Genomic DNA, 12,514 nt, shown 5'->3' on the forward strand with positions numbered 1-12,514 from the left:
TGAGATGACTGGGAGCCCAGCATCTCAGATAGCCAGAGTTCACCTCCTCTCAGGTCATCCCTTCCCTCCCTAGCCCAGCCGCTCTCTCTTACCTGACTTCCTTTCCGGCTCTTCCAGAAGAAGGGCAGGATGGGATCCCTTCCTCCTACCTGCTGGCCAGTTGGAGCCTGCCTCAAGAAAGTCTGCCTTGGCTCCTTTATATCCAGGCATCATAGACCCGCTGATTAGCCTAAAAGCATCTTATCTCAAGAAATTAAGCCACAGCTCCCGCTACATTAAGTCCATTTTACACATAATGACATTGCCCTTCTACCTGGACTGTGCTAATTGGTGATTAACATTTGGATATCTCCAGCTCTATCTGGGGCCACCCAACGCGCAGGGTACCCTAAATACCCTATTTTCTCTTCTCCCTCCTCCCCTCTGGTTACAGGGTTCACTATTCTTCTGTGCCCTACTTCCTGAATGGGTAGCTCCATTGGAGGGTTAGCTTGGTGAGGGCAGATTTGGGTATGGTGGGCACTAGAAGTGTGGGGGCACTTCTAGAAAGCAATAGGCTACTTTTGGGGTAAGAGAAGAGGCTCTAGTCATTGAACACCCTACATTCTAGGGGGTGTCTGAGCAGGCTGGGGAAAGGCCTGGAGAATGTTATTGAAGTTTCCCAGTCATGGCTGCTTAGAGGCAGGATAGAATGAGATATATATTTGGGGGGGCGGGGGTGGAGGGGGTACCAGGGATTGAACCTGGAGGAACTTAACCACTGGGACACATTCCCAGCCAGTTTTGTATTTTATTTTATGATAGGGTCTTGCTAAGTTGCTGAGGCTAGCTTTGAACTTGCAATCCTCCTGCCTCAGCCTCCCAAGCCACTGGGATGACAGGCGCGTGCTATCGTGCCCAGCTTAGACTGAGATATAGTTACGACTTGGGAACTTGGAGGAAGGTGGGGCAACTACCATTCTATCTGTAAAGGTTCGTGAGACACAAGCCCCCTCCTCGATGCCTTACTCTTCTATGTGAGAGAAGTGTGTCATGCTGCCTCCTCCATCAGCATGGGGCCCTCTGAGGTCACACTGTGCCCTCTGTCATACTGGGCTCTCCGGGGCAGGGGCATCTTGTTTCTGATCAGGCTCTCTTAGAAGAGCAACAAGAGCCAGAGGTTGTGTCATGTGTCCTTGGAGTGCTTTCTTTGCTTTTCCTCCACATGCTTAGCAGGAGGCTCTGCCTCCAGGAACTCTGGGTTTTGAAGGGGGCAGGGTGTGGACTGCATTTTTGGCAAACCCCTAAGGCATCCTTCCTGGGTTCCTTCCCCCTGTGCACTCAACCTGAGTCTCTGGAACCAGAAACAGTTGTGCTCATGTTCTGCCTATTAGCCCCAGGGCTGATAAAGGTCACTTCGCTTCCCAGGTGGACGTGCTGGCCTGGGAGTAGATCTAGCATGAAGTTAAGTGTGTGGGATGAGAGGTCCCTGGACTAGGAAGGTTGCCCACCTCTGCCTCCTGGAAACCTAACCTGCCCACTCACTTATTGCTCATCATCTACAAAAACTTCTCCCAGAGCAAGCTCCTTAAATTCCATCTCCCAGCTACCAATGGGCAGATATTAGACATGAATTCAGATTCAACCTCCAGAGGGAATGGGGTCGCTGGGATATTGCTTTCTGCTGAGCAACAGTTAATGGGCTCAGAAGGATGTGTCAAAACCTGGGCACTCCTACCTGAAGGCATAGGGTATCCAAGAAAGAGGACATTGTTCCCTGGAACCCCCAAGTCTGGTGCCAAACCAGAGTCAGGAAAGGCTCTACTGTGAGTTCTAGTGCCTGTGAGTCCCACCTCTCTCTGGGTGTTTTTGGGGTGGGCTACTTTTAAGGTCATTTGCCTTAAGTCCCCATCCCACCCCCTTCCACTTCCGTCTCCCAGTTTCGCTTTGATCTTTGACCCTTGTTCCCCAAGTGGATAGACAAGAAAGGATGTATCCTGGGCTGTGGGAGGTGCAGGGTGGCCAGGGCCGGGGATATAGTGAGGGCCACCAAGCCCAGAGTACCTGTTCAATCCTGTAAGCGCCACACTCCTGGAGATCAACATGGGGAGGGACACAGGCACAGATCAAAGAAAAAGCCAACTACTCTCCCCAGACCCCAATGTGCGGATAGCACACCTGACCTCCATCACCACAGCAACTAGAGAGGCAGGAAAATGGAAAAGATGACCTTGGGAAGTTTCTGGGTATTGGTAGGACCTGCTGGACTTTTTATTTGGTTTGTTATTATTTGGTTGTTTGAGCTAGGTATTTATTTTTTTTGCAGTGATTTGGATCAAACCCAGGGCCTGAAGAATGCTAAGCATGCCATCTACCACTGCACTACACCACCAACCCAGGGCCTGCTGGACTTGATCAAAATAGTTCAATAAATCCAACTGGCAGTTCAGCCAACCTGACCACATCGTAAAGAACAAGGCCTGATGTGCAGAGTCCTATGCAGTTTCGGGGTGGGCTGGGGATGGGGAAACTCAGAAGGGAGCAGAGTCATCCCTCCCCCTGTTCCACTACAGAGAATTTCCAGGAACTGAGGATCAGAGAGGACATGGGATGGGAGGCACCGAGACATCCCAACTGGCCTTAAACTCAGATAGGTGGAGGGAATGTATAGGGGTGGGCATGGTGACATGGAAGTCAGGTGTGTTCACAAGGCAAGATAAGGAAGAAGTGATGGGCCAGGGAACCCAGGCTCCTGCCTCCTGGCCTGTTACAACTTGGGTCTGGAATATCCCCCCAGGGCTCCTGTGCTGAACGCTTGGTTTCCAGGGCAGCAAGGTTCAGAGGTGGGGCTTTTGGGAAGTGACTGGATGGCTCGGATCCCATTAATAGAAGAGACTATTGATGGGTTCATAACTGAACTGACTCTGGGGAGGTGGAACCTCATTGAAGGAAGTAGGTCTTGGGGACATGCCTTGGAAAGGTTTATCTTGTCTCTGGCCCCTTCCTCTCTTAACTCTCTGCTTCCTGGCTGTGATAAGGAGAGCAGCTCTGTTCTGCCACAAGCTCCCTGTCTCACCACTGACCCAAAATGAGAGGGCCAAGTGACCATGAACTTAATCCTCTGAAAATATGAGCCAAAATAGAAGTTTTTTCCTTTTCTTTAAAATTAGCAGGGCTGGGGAGATAGCTCAGTTGGTAAGGTGCTTGCCTTACAAGCACAGGGCCCTGGGTTCGATCCCCAGCACTGCAAAATAAATAAATAAATAAATAAAATAAAATAAAATTAGCAGTGCTTGAGATTGAACCTAGGGGCTCTCTACCACTGAGCTACATCCCCAGACTTGTCTTTTTTTTGTGAAACAGGATCTCACCACCATGCCTGGCTCTTTTCTTCTTTGGTTGATTTTTCTCAAAGTTACTTTGTCACAGTGATTAAAATCTGACTGACACATAGCCCTTCATGGGTGATGAGATGGAGCCCCTGAAAGAGCAGAAGAACATTTGGTGTTTGCTGACTCTTCCAGTTCCCAGTAGTGACTCACTACCACCATCTCCCCTACAAGGCCACTGCAGACATTCCAGGCCCAGCTCGAAGCCAGACCAGCCTGACTCAGAGTGCCGGCCTCAGGCTCCCCTGCCGTGGACGCTACTTTTGAAGTTCTTTTGGTCTTCAAACTCACTGACTGACTCAGAATGTCAACTTCCCTCTCTGATCCCTCTTTTACCTCCTGCAGGCCAGCAGACAAGAAGTGACAGGGCAGGAGTCATTGGTGGTGCTGATTCCTAGAAGGACTACCTCCTGCTTTTCTTCCCAGTTACACCACGGTCACAGTCCCAGACATTTTTGACCATACCATCCCCCAACACCACTTAGGTCAAGAGAGATACTTTCCAGGTTGGTCTTCAAGTCTTTCCTGGCCATTTGCTAAAGCACTCAGTTTAGAAATCCCCTCCCAGATCTTCTCCCAATCCCTTTTGCTGTTTTCAAAGTCTTTTGTTTGTCAGGGAAATAGCTCGAACTTTAGCATTTGCTGCCTAATCCCTGGGAGGAGAAATGAAGTGAAGAGTTAGGACCTGTGGCCACCAGGTCCTCACTTCCAGGAACCCTGTTGGAGAGAAGGGGGTGCACACAGGTGTGAATACCAAGAGGCAGAGATCATTGGGGGCCACCTTATCCGTTTAGGACAAAAGACCAAAGGACTGAAGCTCCCAGGGAGAGAGGGATTCTGAGCCCCTCTGTCCCCTGGTGAGAACACATCCCAGGGAACTGAGGGAAGGGATGTGTTTGCAGGAGCCTGGAGGTTGGAGCAGTTCCCAAACTCTCTAGTGGAACATCCCCCTCCTGCAATGGGTAGGAACATCTGCAACTCCAGAAAACAAGCCCCTTCTTAACTATATTAGGGAACATCTTGGTGGGGCACGGAGAGAAGATTTGGAGGATTCAAGTCCCAGCTCCACCTTCCCCTGCTTCTAAAGTTAAGTTTGATTTTGGGCAAAGCCCTGAATACTCTGAGTTTTAATTTGTCCCTAAGTTGAAAGGAACACCAAAATTTACCCTTCCTCACCCAGCCTGGTTGGTGCATGGCTGTAATCCCAGCTACTGGGGCAGGGTAGAGTGGGGTGCTTTTAAGCAAGAGGATTGCAAAGTTTGAGGACACCTCCGGCAATGAAGCAAGAGCCTGACTCAAAAAATTTACAAAGCTTAGTGGTTGAGCATCCCAAGTTCAATCCCTAGTACAAAATAAAACAAAACCTGTCCTGCCTTTTTTTACAGATAAGTATCAAGTTAATGTCTTGTTTACTTGAGGGTACCCTGAAAGTGTTGGCAGAAACATCTCCCCTCCCCATTAAAAAGGTACTGGGAATCAAACCCAGGAGTGCTTTACCCCTGAGCTACATCCCCAGTCCTGATTTCCCTCTTATTTTGAGGCAAAGTTTTGCTAAATTGCCCAGATTGGCTTTGAAATTATGATCCTCCTGCCTCAGCCTCTCGAGTTGCTGGGATTCTGCCACTGTGCTGGGTTTCCTTATTAAATGATATGAAATGAAATCTGGAAACCAGGCTAATTTAGCCCAGTACCTGGGACCTAGAAGGTTATGGAAGTTTATTTTGGCAGAAAGGGCTTTGGAGACCGACCTAACTGTGTATACTAGAAGGAAGATTTAGTGTTACTAGGAATTGAACCCAGGGGTGCTTTGCTATATCGCGAGCCTACCTTTTTTATTATTTTTTTTTTAATTTGATACAAACTGAGTTGCCCAGGCTGGCCTCACATTTGGGATCCTCCTATCTCAGCCTCCCCAGTCACTGGGATTACAGATCCCACCATGCCCTAGCTCAAGAATTTTTTTGGTAAGAAACTAGGTCTTGGCTATGTTTCCCAGGCTGACTCCGAACTCCTTGGCTCAAGATATCCTTGTTCCTCAGCCTCCTGAGTAGTTGGGGTTACAGGTACATACCAATTTGCCCTGTTACCTAAAGATTCTCCCCCCACCTTTTTTTGTGTGTGTGTGTGTTTTGGGGATTGAACCCAAGGGTGCTGAACCACTGAGCCACATCCCTAGCCCTTTTATTTATTTAAGACAGGTCTCAGTAAGTTGCTTAGGACCTTGTTAAATTGCTCAGGCTGGTCTCAAACTTGCAATCCTCCTGCCTTAGCCTTCTGAGCTGTTGAGATTACAGGCATGTGACACCGTGCCCATCCTTCTTAAAGATTCTTCTTCTTCTTGTTCAAAAATATTTTTAGTTGTAGATGAACACAATACCTTTATTTTATTTTTTATTTTTATGTGGTGCTGAGGATCAAACCCAGTGTCTCACATGTACTCTACCATTGAGCCACATTCCCAGTCTCCTGGAGATTCTTAATTTTGAAACAATTTCAAATGTATAGGGAAATTGAAAAAATAATACAGAGAACTCCAACCCATCTTCTACCCAGACCAACTTTTAAAATTTTGCCATTTTTGTTTTGTCATTCATCTATCTGCCCAGGTAGACTACTCTAAACGTTTGAGAGTAGATAGTATAATGTTTCTTTACTACTTAATACATTAATGTATATTTTCAGAGAACAAGGATATTCACTTATGTATTCACTTATGTTACACAGTAAGTACACATATCCAATTCAAGAAATGTAACACTGATATAGAGTCCATAATCTAATTTTTTCTATTATCCTAGTAATGTCCTTTAGAGAATTCCCTTCCATCATTTGATCCATTCTAGGATCATGTATTACAATTCATTTTTATGTCTCTTTAATTCTTCTTTAATCAGTACTTCATTCTTTCTCTGTCATGATAGCAATTCTAATTTATTTTTTTCTTTTGTGGTTTGAATCCAGGGGTGCTGGACCATTAAGCCCCATCCCCAGCCCTTTTTATGTTTTAATTTGAGACTGAGTCTTGCTAAGTTGCTTAGGGTCTCACTAAATTGCTACAATTGGTTCTGAACTTGCGATCCTCCTGCCTCAGCCTCACAAATCATTGGGATTATAGGCATGTGCTACCGCATCTGGCTTGAATTGTTTTTATAGCTTTGTATAACATAAGTTGTGATACAGATGTGGGGTGTACTGGGACTTTAAATGCTTTGAAGACTGCAAAGCACTGGTATAAAGGCAAGAATAAAGACTTGGGCTCCAGGCACACCCGGGTTAAAATCCTGCTCTTGCCACTGATCTGAAGCAGAGTAGACCTATAAAGTAGGAACAATGATACAAGCCATGTTTTGAAATGTTCTCTGTCTTGTCTTTTCTTTCCTCTCCTCTGAAAGTTCTAAAACTCTGGAAACTGGTCCTGGGTCATATTTCTCAAACCCTAGTCCTGAGATTGGGCTCTCTGAAGAAAGAAAGGAGGGTGCACTGGTTTATCTGTAGGACATCTAACACAAACGGGACATCTGATCCAGGCAAGGCTGTGTGGGCAAATTCCAATGCCAAGTCTCTTTGCTTTTGGTGGAATTAGTGGAAACGCTTACCACTTGTGTAGAGCAGAATTTCTGCATGGCTATTCAATATGAAAGGTTGAATCCCAGCCACTAGACCACCAGGGAAAGGTTGGCCACCAATGTAAGAAAACTTTTTTTATTACTTGGATTGATGTAACTTTTTGCTATGTAACCTTTTTCAAAACGCTGGGCTTGAGCTGGGGTTGTGGCTCAGAGGTTGAGTGCTTGCCTGGCACATGTGAGGCACTAAGTTGGATCCTCAGCACTGCATAACAATAATAATTTAAAAAAAAAAAGGTATTGTGTTCATCGACGACTAAAAAACAAACAAACAAACAAACAAACAAACAAAAAACCCACTAGGCTCATGGAATGATAATTAAGGAGGTCATAGCTGGTGAAAATAATGGAAACCACTCACTTAGAGAAAGGAAGCAACATGGATGCTGCCCTGTGGTTTCCAGTGTTTTATAAGACATGTTCCCACACCAAGAAACTCTTGGACTGATGAGGGAGATGGGTTTCACTCTTAGAGGAGTTCAATGAATGCAAATGAAATGATCCCACTTGGGAATTGAAAACAGCAAGGAGTCTGCAGGATCCAAGGCAGACTGAGTACATGTGAATCTGCAGGCTTGCTCCCTGTTGTTTATCATGCTGGTCCTGAGTTTCAGCACATACCATCTCAATTTATTATGAATACACGTATATTTAATCAGACCTTTAGCTAAAGACAAGCCATGTTTGTGATTGATCAGGGTGAATTGCCACTAACCCTCCACCATGGATACTAACAGAAGAATTCTGGTGGAATCAAACCTTGGGGCAGCAGATGATCCCAAACTATTCCTTACTGGGCTTCAACAGGTACTCTGGGATGTTTCACTTGGGTATTCATTTGCTATTTTAATAGTTTGTTTTAAAAACATAATAGACTTAGTCTGGAAATCTTGGAAAATAGAAGTGGAGGAGAGAGAAACAGAAACACACACAGAGAAAGCACTAATATTCTCAAAGTCAAAAAGAATCACTGGTAACAGTTTCTCTCCAAATTCTTGTTATTTCAGTTTTTGATATGAAATATTGATACTTAACAAAGATAAATATAAAATTTACCTGTATGATTTCAAGAATAATAAAGTCGGAACTTGTAGATCTACCACTCAGATTAAAAAACTAGAACAGTCAGTATCTTTAAGGTGCCCAGTGTGCCCCTCTGTAATCAGCTCTGTGTGTATGGTACCTTTCCAGAATTAAACATAATCTGGAATTTTGCATTTATCATTCCCTTTGTTTTCTTTAATGTTTTCTCTCTTCTGGATGTATCCCTATATAATATGTGGTTTAGTTTTGTGTATTTTTTAACTTATATAAACACAACATTAATGTGTACATTTTTCAGTTTTAGTTGTTGTTGGTTTTTTGATCAACATTGTGAGATTCACCATGTTAGTGTATGTTGCTGAAGGTCATTACCAGGTTTTATTTCTACCTTTTCCTATTGATGGACATTTCTGTGATTTCTAGTTTTGTTATAAACAATGCTGCTATGAATATTCTTGTATGTCTCCAGGCTACTGTGCAAGAGTTTCCGTAGAGTAATTTCTTTCTAGTCTTTTATGCTCATGTAATTAAAAAAGTTTCCAATCAACAGAAATATATGAGCACAAATACTCGATTCTGTGCTGTACTCTTGATCATCTTTTCTTTAAGGGTTTCTAAATCTTTTTGAACATAATATTTCATTTCATCAAGAGACTATAATAGAAGTTACTTGAATACTACCCCATTTTTGAGCATTTATATAATTAATAATTTTTTCTTGACAATTAATAATATATCTTCGTTCATTTTTTTTAGATTTTGAAGCTAATTCTTTTTTAAAAAAATCATCATAAAATATGCACAAAATTTTTACAATTTAATCTTTAAGTGTAAAATTCAGTAGCATTAAGCACATTCACTTTATTGTGCAAACATTGTACTGTTCATCTCATAAACTTTTTCATTATCCCTAGTTGAAATTCTATACCCATTAAGAACAATTTGATATTTTCCCTTTGGGTCTACCCTACTTTATTTAGCATAACATTTTCAAGATTCATGCATGTTGTAGCAGGTAGCAGAATTTCATTGCTCTAAAAGGGTGAATATTTTCTTAAAACAGAATTTTTGGTAGGAAAGTTGCTCAGCAGTGCAAATTCTAAGTTAAACTGTGACATTTTCAAGGTTCTTGTTTTAAACTCATCCTTTCACAGGGAACGGTTGCACATGCCTGTCATCCCAGCAGCATCGGAGGCTGAGGCAGAAGAATCACGAGTTTGAAGTCAGCCTCAGCACAAGCAAGGAGCTAAGCAACTTAGTGAGACCCTGTCTCTAAACAAAATATGAAATAAGGCTGGGGATGTGGCTCAGTGACTGAGTGCCCCTGAAATTCAATCCTCAGTAACCACCCTCAAATCATTCTTCATGCACCAAAAATTTAAAACCATTTTTTTCTCCCACACAGCTATTTAGAATGTTTTATTTCACTATGTTCTTAGTAGTAATAAATATCAGAAACATTTTTAAAAACCCAACTCTAGGGTTGAGATGTGTAGCTCAGTGGCAAAGCATCTGCCTCCCATTTGCAAAGCCCTGGCTTTGAACCCCAGTTCAAAAAAAGACAAAAAAAAAAAAAAAAAAAAAAAAAAAAAAAAAAAAAAAAAAAACAACCCCCACAAAAATAAATAAATAAAAATAAAAAAAACCTACCCGACTCTATTTTCATGACTTGTTTCATTTTTGTTTTAATTGATTTCACTATAAATATTGGTTTGCCTTCTGAATGTTCACAGCTGGTACTGATAGCTAGAACATTCAGTAAACATCTAATATGGACAATTGGCCATACCAGAGGGCCAGGGAATCATTAAGAAAGAAGACTGTCTGGAGAGAAAATTTGACTTTGAGTGACACACAAAATGACAAATCTTGACATGGTTAATGGGGTGCAACTTGCTCTCCCAGAAGGAAATCCCTTAGATAGCTCTTAGCAAAAGGTGTTTGTGGATGTCCCCCTTGAAATTGTCATCTTGGTTGTGTGCCATCAGGAGAGTCCAGAAAGGCAAAAGGGGTGCAGCAAATAACTCTGAAAGTTGCCAATGACTACCTGAAATCCTGAGTTGAGAATTCGGACTATATGATCAGACACCAGGAAGAGGATGCTCATCAGTTGACTCTGGATACAGGATTATCATAGTCACAGAACTAGGCAGTGACAAGCCCAGAGATGTCCCTTGGTTGCTATTCTTGATGGGGACCAATTAACCTTTCAAGTGACTGCATTAATGATATTTCATCTGATGACTGTGGTGTATCTTATTCATTAAGACTCTTTTTTTTTAAGACACTAACAGGCTGAATAGCACTTTAATCATACTGGTCATGTTTTCTCAGATGGTATCAAAAGATACTTATTCAAAATATTTTTATTGGACACCTCTGTGGCACTGTGTTAGACTCTCTGGGAGAGACAATAGTCTTTGCGCCCAAGGATTTGATACAGAAAACACTTGTAACAAAATTAGTTTTAAAGAACATAAGATACACACACAAAACTGATACAAAGAAGTAAAAGTGTCTAATAAGTGTTCAGACAACAAATGCTGGGAGTACAGGGGTGGAGGAGCTCTGGGGTCTGAATCAATCCTGGGTTCTCTTAAAAAATGCAACAAGTTTTCTATTTGGTGTATAAAATAATTCAAGCATCTTTGTATCCTTCCCCTTCACCAGAAATAACAGGCTGAATGGTAACAAGTTTGTGATAGTGGGAGAGGGAGAAAGAGAGAAGAAAAGGATAGAAGTGGAGATAAACATTAATTAAAAAAAGGAGAGAAATGAGTTGAGGAACAGAGGAGTAGGAGAATAATAAAAGGGGGAAGAGAAGCAACAAAGAAAAAAGAAAAATTGAAAAGAGGATAAAGGTAAAGGGGGAGGAGGAGAGGAATTGACAGTGTCGGGAGCAGGAAGAAAAATGGAGGAACAAAAGGAGGTGGGGGGGAGAGAAAGGGGAGGGGCGAGAGGAGGGGCCGGGAGGAAGAGGAAGGGAAAGAGATGGGATTAGGAACCTCATTGGAAAGCAACTTAGAAATAACTCTAATATTTGTTTCCTACACACCTTATAGGCACGTTTTAGAAAAGAAAAGAAAAATCGTAAAAAAGTATTCAGTAATTGATCATGTAAGTGCTGAGCAAATATTTTCAGGTTATATTTCAGAGTTGAAATTAATTTGTTAAAATAAAAATTCTTAAATATTTTGAAGTGTTTATGGGAAAGGAGGATGAATCAAAACTCATTCTAGATTAACTAATGAAAACCAGAAATCACTTTAAGAATTCTATCCAAATTTAGTCAAACAACCAGTTTAAAACAACAACAACAACAAAACTATTATTAGGCTGATTCTCTTTTGTTTGTAAAACTGGCTTGTGTAATGAAAAGCAACTGAAGTTTTAAAAAAATTTTTTTTGTGGTATGAAATACTTGTGAAACAATAGTTGTATAAATTTATTAAAAAATAAAAACTAAAAAGTCTTAGCAACATTTTTTCTTAAGAACTCTGAAATATTTTAGGCTGCCTGGGGGTTGAGGGGTGGGGAGAAATCCTAGAAACAAGAGTAAAATCAATAAATTTTAACAGGAGTAAAAAATTTAAAAACAAAGAAAAATAATTTTCTTTTCAGTTAGAAAAATTCTTTTAGCCTTAAAATGCACAGATGTTGTATAGATAAACTCGATTTAATGTAGTTTGATGTTATAACTGATTAATTTTGAATTAACAATTCAAATATTTAGAACATACGTTAATTTCAAGTACAAAATTATCTTATTAGTATTTCCATCTTAAATAATATTTAGGTATGGATTCCCTCTCTTTTCTTGCTTCTTATATTTTGTTTTATTTTTGAAAAAGTTGGTCTTTTCTTGAATTGTCTAGTTTTTCCTCTATTTTACATTTTGTGCAGTAAGAACTAAATAAAATTGTTCATTATCTTTTAACCAAATGATTTTAGAGTTAAATAAAATGGAAAAGGCAGTGTTAGTGTAGTGTGAAGAAGGTTCTTGACTATTCTACACTTGTCAATAGGGGCTAAGTGGAGTAGTCTGATTTACTCACAAAATGAATTTGGAAATGCCCATTTTAGAAAAAGTTAACAGAATAAACCATGTCCTTCTCAGCCTTAAAGTTTTCTACATTGTAAACCTGAGCCAAAACAAAAAAAACTTGAGGTTTTGTCACATACACTGTGTGACCCACAATAAAACAAACAATTGTCTTTAAAGTTATATTTTCCCCTTGAGTCTTCTATCTCTTTAGTACATTTCTTTTTTTCTGGCTTGAAATATGCTGAACACTTTTTGAATAAATGATAATTTGAAGAAGGAATATTTCCTTTTCTAGTTATGGTTCTCAAATTTTATGAGACATCCTAAACACATAATTATCCTTATTTATTTGACAGGGGAAAATGCTGCATGTGCTTCAAAACTGGGACTAATTTACACTTTCTCAAAGTTTATAGGCATTTAAAAGAACC

This window comes from Sciurus vulgaris, assembly GCF_902686455.1.
Source record: "Sciurus vulgaris genome assembly, chromosome: 3".
In the NCBI taxonomy this organism is placed as follows: domain Eukaryota; kingdom Metazoa; phylum Chordata; class Mammalia; order Rodentia; family Sciuridae; genus Sciurus; species Sciurus vulgaris.